Source organism: Lemur catta, chromosome 13 (genome assembly GCF_020740605.2).
Source record: "Lemur catta isolate mLemCat1 chromosome 13, mLemCat1.pri, whole genome shotgun sequence".
NCBI lineage: Eukaryota > Metazoa > Chordata > Mammalia > Primates > Lemuridae > Lemur > Lemur catta.
In genome coordinates, this window is record NC_059140.1 from 4,460,144 (window position 1) to 4,467,321 (window position 7,178).

Consider the following 7,178-nt stretch of genomic DNA (forward strand, 5'->3'; position numbering starts at 1 on the left):
GCTTGACAATATGGCGCTGAAATGCTATTCTTGAACTCATTTTTCTAAAGAAGAATGATTGCAATTAGCAATGACTCTATTTCTTTCATATTTGTTTTTGTTTCAAGCATAAAGAAAAATAACATTATTTATAGCATTTTTTGAAATCTTAATTCATACTTTTTGACCATTAGGATATTATTTTCTTAAATTCATAATATTTGTTTTTTGAAACTAACTCATGCACACTCTTCCCATTTGTAAGATAAACAGTTCTTCAAAATGTGGAACATATGAAAATATTTGCTGTGTATCCAGACTTTATGTTGCATAGTAAAAAAAAAAATTAAAATGAAATGAAAAAAATAGAAGAATAAATGAGGGAGGGAGAGAGAATGTAATGAAGGTGATGAATGAGTCTGCTTGGGCTGCTGTCAGAAATTATCATCGTGGCATGAAAACAGAAATTTATTTTCTCACAATTCTGGAGGCTAAAAAGTCCAAGATCGAGTTTCTGTCAGGGTTTGGTTTCTGGTGAGGGCTCTATTCCTGGCTTGCAAAAGACCCCCTTTTCTCTGTGTCCTTGCGTGGTAGAGAGAGAGAAAGAAAAACGACAGAGCAAGAGAGAGAGCGCGCGGAGTAGGAGCACAGGTACTTCCTCTTCTTATAAGGCCACAGTCCTGCTGGATTCTCACCCAACATCAGTTACCTCTTAAAGATCCAATCTCCAGATACAGTCACACTGGGGATTACGGCTTCCACATATGACTTTGGGGGAACACAATTCAGTCTCTAGCAGATGATAGCGTAGTATTTAGATAAAGTCCATCTATTAGTTGTGTCAGACTGATTTCCATGTGGAAAACCAGAATACCCTGGGGAATGCCACACAGTTATGACAATAGCAGTACCACTGTCAGGTGGTGACAATGATAATTGTTATAAAATGTTGTCTGGCCATAAATGTTCGTTCACACAATCTTTGCTTCTAAGTATGGAAAGTAAAAGCAACTTCCTTAGGAAATTGTTTTAATTAAGATCCACAAAATATTTATTCTCCACAGAAGTGACAGAACCAAAGAAACTTCCAAAAGCGAGGTTATATTTAATTAGTCAGCCAGTTAGTTTTCTAAAAGGAAATATATATAATTGAAATATATATATTTAAAAGGAAAAAGTGTAACGCTGATGGGTGTCCCGACCAGCGGGGCATACAATGCAGGGGTGCGAGGAGGACTACCTGCTGCTGGTGAAAGAAAAGAGACAAGAGACACACAAAATGGGGGCAAGACAAGATTCTGATCAAGCCCCAAAATTTTATTGCTGGGTGGCTGCTTATATGCACTGTAACGGGGGAGGGTAGGAATAAGGACTCGTGGCAGCTGCTGATAGGAGGAAGGGTGGTGGTGTGATATGAGACGAGGGAGTGGGAGGGGTGTTACAGGCTTTGCGCGCGCTTTCTTTGTGCAAGAGGGAGGAAGAAGAAGTATGTAAGCTTAAGATGGCGCTTTGTATAAGATGGCGTTTTGCATAAGGCTAAGCTGGCTCCCAACAGATGGGGCCGGCATCCACACATAAATATGTGACATAACAGTTCAGCGGGAGAGAGTAACAAAGTGAATTTGTCACACCCGAAATAAAACCTAGGGCTGGGAGAATGGAGAAACTGGTATGAGACATACGCAGTGGCTTCTGTTAGTTTTAATGTCCTTCAGAATATTGAAGTCTTAAGCTTAGGTATGTAGCTCCTATTTAAATACTGAGCCTGAACTGCAATTAAAAGTTTAGTTCAGGTTGCAACTAATAACAATCACTCTGGTTTTGAAATCTAGAAAGGAAATCTGCCCCTCTTTCTCAGGATCTGTCCCTCTTGCCTCCCCCTCTAAGATCTGAAAGCTTTCCCTGTAAGATCAGGAATAAGGTAGGGGTGCCCACATTCACTACCTCTGTTCAACAGAGTACTGGGAATCCTACAATTAGGCAAAAAAAAAGAGAGAGAGAGAATAAAAGGCATACAAACTAGAAAGAAAAAAATGAAATCATCTGTTTGTAGATGACATGATCATACATGAAGAAAACCCTAAAGACTCAACATCAACAACAAAAAAATCTTAAAACTAATAAATGAGGCCAGGCGCGGTGGCTCACACCTGTAATCCTAGCACTCTGGGAGGCCGAGGCGGGTGGATCGCTAGAGGTCAGGAGTTCAAGACCAGCCTGAGCAAGAGCGAGACCCCGTCTCTACTAAAAATAGAAAGAAATTATCTGGCCAACTAAAAATATATATAGAAAAAAAAAATGAGCCGGGCATGGTGGCACATGCCTGTAGTCCCAGCTATTTAGGAGGCTGAGGCAGGAGGATCGCTTAAGCCCAGGAGTTTGAGGTTGCTGTGAGCTAGGCTGACGCCATGGCACTCACTCTAGCCCGGGCAACAAAGCGAGACTCTGTCTCAAAAAAAAAAAAAAAAAAAAAACTAATAAATGAGCTGGGAGAGCTGGGAGGGGTGCTCACAACTATCATCCTAGCACTCTGGGAGGCTGAGGAAGGAGGATCGCTTGAGCTCAGGAGTTCGAGACCAGCCTTGTCTCTACTAAAAATATATATATATGTGTGTGTGTGTATACATATATATATATATATGAGACAGAGAGAGAGAGAATTAGCTGGGTGTGGTGGCATGTTCCTGTAGTCCCAGCTACTCTGGAGGTTGAGGCAGGAGGATTGCTCGAGCCCAGGAGTTTGTGGTTGCAGGGAGCTACGATGATGCCACTGCACTCTCACTGTGGTGACAGAGTGAGACTCTTGTCTCAAAAACAAACAAACAAAAAAAAACCCAAAAACCAAATAAATGGATTCAGTAAAGTTGCAAAATACAAATTCAACATTAAAAAATCAGTCACATTCCTATATATAAACAATAAACAATATCAAAAAGGAAATATAAAAAACAACTCCATTCACAACAGCAAATAAATATTATAAGTAAATACTTATTATAAATAAATACTTAGGAATAAACCTAACCAAAGAGGTAAACGATCTGCAAACTGAAAATTATAAAACATTGATAAAGGAAATTAAAGACACAGATAATTGGAAAGAACCTCATATTAATGGATTGGAATTAACATTGTTAGAATGTCTATAGTGATCTACAAATTCACTGAGATCCATCCCAATGTATCAAAACCCCAATGGTATTCTTTACAAAAATAGAAAAAATAATCCAAAAATTCATATGGAATTACAAAAGACCCAGATAATAGCCAAAGAAATGTTGAGCAAGAAAAACAAAGCTGGGGGCATCACACTACCTGATTTCAAAGTATGTTACAAAGCTACAGTAATCAAAACAGTGTGATACTGACATAAAGACAGACCAATGGAGTAGAATAGAGTCCAGAAATAAACCCTTGTATACTTGGTCAAATAATTTTTGACAGGGGCGCCAAGACCATTCAATGTTGAAAGCAGTCTTTTCAACAAATTTTAGTAGAAAATCTGGATATCCACGTGCAAAAGAATGAGGTCAGGTCTTTCTTAATAGCATATTGAGAGATTAACTCAAATGAATCCATGACCTAAAGCTAACACCCACAGCTACTAAACTCTTAGAAGAAAACTGAGGGCAAAATCTTCACAACATTAGATTTGACAAAGATTTCTTGAATATGACACCAAAAGCCCAAGTAACAAAAGAAAAGAAGACAAATTGGACTTTATGAAAATTTTTAAGTTGTGCTTCAAAAAACCCTAATTACCAGAGTATAAGCAACCCACAGAATGAGAAAAAATATTTGCAAATCATTTATCTGATAAGGGATTACTATCCAGAATACTTAGAGAACTTCTAAAACAACCAAACAACCCAATTCAAAAGTAGGCAAAAGATTTGAATAGACATTTCTCCAAAGAAGATATATAAATGGACAAAAAGCACATGAAAAATACTCAACATCATTAATCCTTAGGGAAATGCAAATCAAAAGTACAATGAGATATCAATCCACATGCATTAAGATGGTTACCATTAAAAAAACCAGAAAATAATGTGTTGACTAAAATGTGTAAAAATTGGAACCCTTATGCATTGTTGGTGGGAATGTAAAATGGTATAGCTGCTATAGAAAACATTAATTAAAAATAAAATTACCATATGATACAGAAATTCTTTTGGGTATATATTCAAAAGAATTAAAGGCAGAGATATTTGTACACTCATGTTCATAGGAGCATTTTTCACAAGAGCTAAAGCATGGAAGCAACCCAAGTGTTAATTGGCAGGTGAATGTGTATGCAAAATGTTGTATATACATACAATATAATATCATTCAGCCTTAAAAATGGTAGGAAATTCTGACATATGCTACAATGTGGATGAATCTTGAGGACATTATGTAAGTGAAATAAACCAATCACAAAATTACAAATATTGTATGATGCTATTTATAGAAAGTATCTAGAGTAGTCAAAATCATGGAGATGGAAAGTAGAATGTTGATTGCCAAGGTCTGAGGGAAAGAGAGAACAGAGAGCTACTATTTAATAGGTATAGTTCGAGTTTTGCAAGGTGAAAAGATTCCGGAGATGGTGGCACAGCATGGTGATGGTGGCACAACAATATGAATGTTTACCACTGAACTATAACACTTTAAAATGGTTGAGAGGCTAAATGTTATGTTATATTGTGTTTATTTTACCATAATAAAAAATAGGAATAAAAAGAAACAGAGAAATTGCATAAAATAAACCACCATTTGATGGTCTCTTCTTTGCAGAATGAGTTCATACAGTTATGTAGCTATGATAGCACCCTCAACCTCTAACTTGTCTATCCAAGCACCCAAGTGTCCTTTGTCTAACTGCACTGAAAGGAAGCATTAAGTAGTGTTTCCTTTAAAAGTTTTTATGAAAGATATATGCCTCATGCAAAGGACTGCATGTCCCTTTCTTTGCGACATGAGAGCAGTAGGGTTCAGGAATGAACTGGGAGAGAGAGGTGGGGAGAGAGGAAAAAGGGAGCGGGATGGAGGCGGGGGGAGGGGGGAGGGGGAGGAGAGCGAGAGAGGGGGAGAGATCCTCATAAAACAGACACCTGCTAAGTTGACGGGGCCCTATGTAGAATTTGTCATCATGCCTAGGATATTGTATCTCTGTTCCCACTTCAACGTCAATTGCTAAGGCAGTGTTAGAATCTGCCCTATATTTTGAGAGCTTCTAAGAACAATTATGAGGATTATCCCACCAACATAGTTGAAGGCTTGGGAACATTGCCACGGAGTAATTGAAATGTAAAAGTCATGTTTGACCTCAAAGCTGTCTCTTTCCTTCCAGCCATATGTAAGGTAGAGGCCATGGAAGGAGAAAATGTGAGTTCTCCCAGCACGTTTGTCTTGTTGGGCTTCTCTGAGCATCCTTGGCTGCAGATTCCCCTCTTTGGAGTGGTCCTGGTCTCCCGCATCCTCACGCTGCTAGGCAACAGCTCCATCATTCTTCTCTCCCTGGGTCCCAGACTCCAGACCCCCATGGACTTCTTCCTGGACAATCTCTCTGTGCTTGACCTCTGTGTCACCTGCACCATTGTGCCACAGCTGCTGGCCAACCTCTGGGGACCAGAGAAGACAATTGCTTCGTGGGGCTGCATCACGCAGGCCTACCTCTTCCACTGGACAGGCGGCACCGAATGTGCCCTGCCGGCAGTGATGGCTTTCGATTGCTACGTGGCTATCTGCAGACCCCTCCAGTACACCCTCATCATGCGTCCCCAGGTGTGTGGACAGATGGCAGCTGCAGCCTGGTCCAGTGGCCTGGCCAGTTCCCTGCTCCAAGCCACACTCACCCTCCAGCTTCACCTCTGTGGTCACCGCACCCGGGATCACTTCTGCAAGGTGCCTGTTCTGACCAAGCTGGCCTGTAGCGACACCACTCTAATGACCTGTCCCAGCCGTGGGAGCCATCCCCTCTGCACTGGTGGCTCCCCTGCTTGTGCTCATCTCCTACGCCTTCATTGCTAGGGCTGTACGGAAGTCATGTCAGCTGAAGGAAGGTATAAGGCTCTCGGCACCTGCAGTTCCCACTTGGTGGTCGTCATCGTGTACTTTGGGCCAGCAATCTACATGTACCTCCAGCCCCCTGCCAATAGTACCCAGGCCAAGTTCATGTCCTTCTTCTACTGTGTTATCACTCCGCTGCTCAATCCACTCATCTACACCCTGAGAAATAAGGATGTGAAGAGAGCATGGAAGAGGATCCTACAATCCTGGGGTGGGATGAAGTCTTAAAAAGCCAGTTCATCTCTGCCTGTCACCTGGAACAATTGCATGCACACATCAGTTAATGTTAGCATGTCTGCCAACCTGAGAACAAGTGAGACCCTGTCTCTACAATAAAATAGAAAAATTAGCCGTGCGTGCTGGTGCATGCCTGTAGTCCCAGCTACTCGGGAGGCTGAAATAGGAAGATCACTTGAGCCCAGGAGTTTGAGGGTGCTGTGAGCTAGGCTGACACCATTGCACTCTAGCCTGGATGACAAAGTGAGCTCTCTCTCTCTCTCTCTCTCTCTCTCTCTCGCTCTCTCGCTCTCTCTGTACACACACACACACACACACACACACACACACATACACATGTGCATGTCTAGTTTTCCAAATTAGTGTCCAAAAGCTCCAAGGAAAGAGTTTCCATCTCTCAACATCAACCACCCTGATGTTGAGAGAAACTCTTTCAATTAGAAAGTGCTACCTTCTGAAATCTCAAATAGAGCCATTATGCTTCTCTCGGCCCTTCCCAAATGTCTTGCTCTCAGTGGGCAGGATGAGCAATGTGGTCCACACCTCTGTGTGGGGGTAAACAATACCTGTTTTCAAATTCCTTCCTCTAAATTCTCCCCTTTAACAGATGCCCTCCAGGAAATTTTGCTGGAAAACTTTCGAACAGATCCCAAGAAGATTTTTAAACAAAACTTTCACTGAATTTATCATGTCTTCTGCTCAAGCTGTTCTAACCTCTCTTGTTCCGATCATCTCATGTTCTCTCTCCTTCCTCAAACACCTTGTCACTCTGCAGTTTGTCATATCCTTACTTCATCCTTCCTCACAATCCATCTTTGATCATTTATTTCAGATAATTTCAACCACACCATAACAGATTTACTTCACTTCTATCCATTAATTCATGACAAATATGATTCAAAATGTCT

General features: G+C 41.0%; 1 pseudogene; it reads left to right on the forward strand.

The window, feature by feature from the left end:
* The first annotated feature begins 5,334 nt into the window (after nt 1-5,334).
* LOC123649436 lies at nt 5,335-6,261 on the forward strand (annotated as a pseudogene).
* The last annotated feature ends 917 nt before the right edge of the window (nt 6,262-7,178 follow it).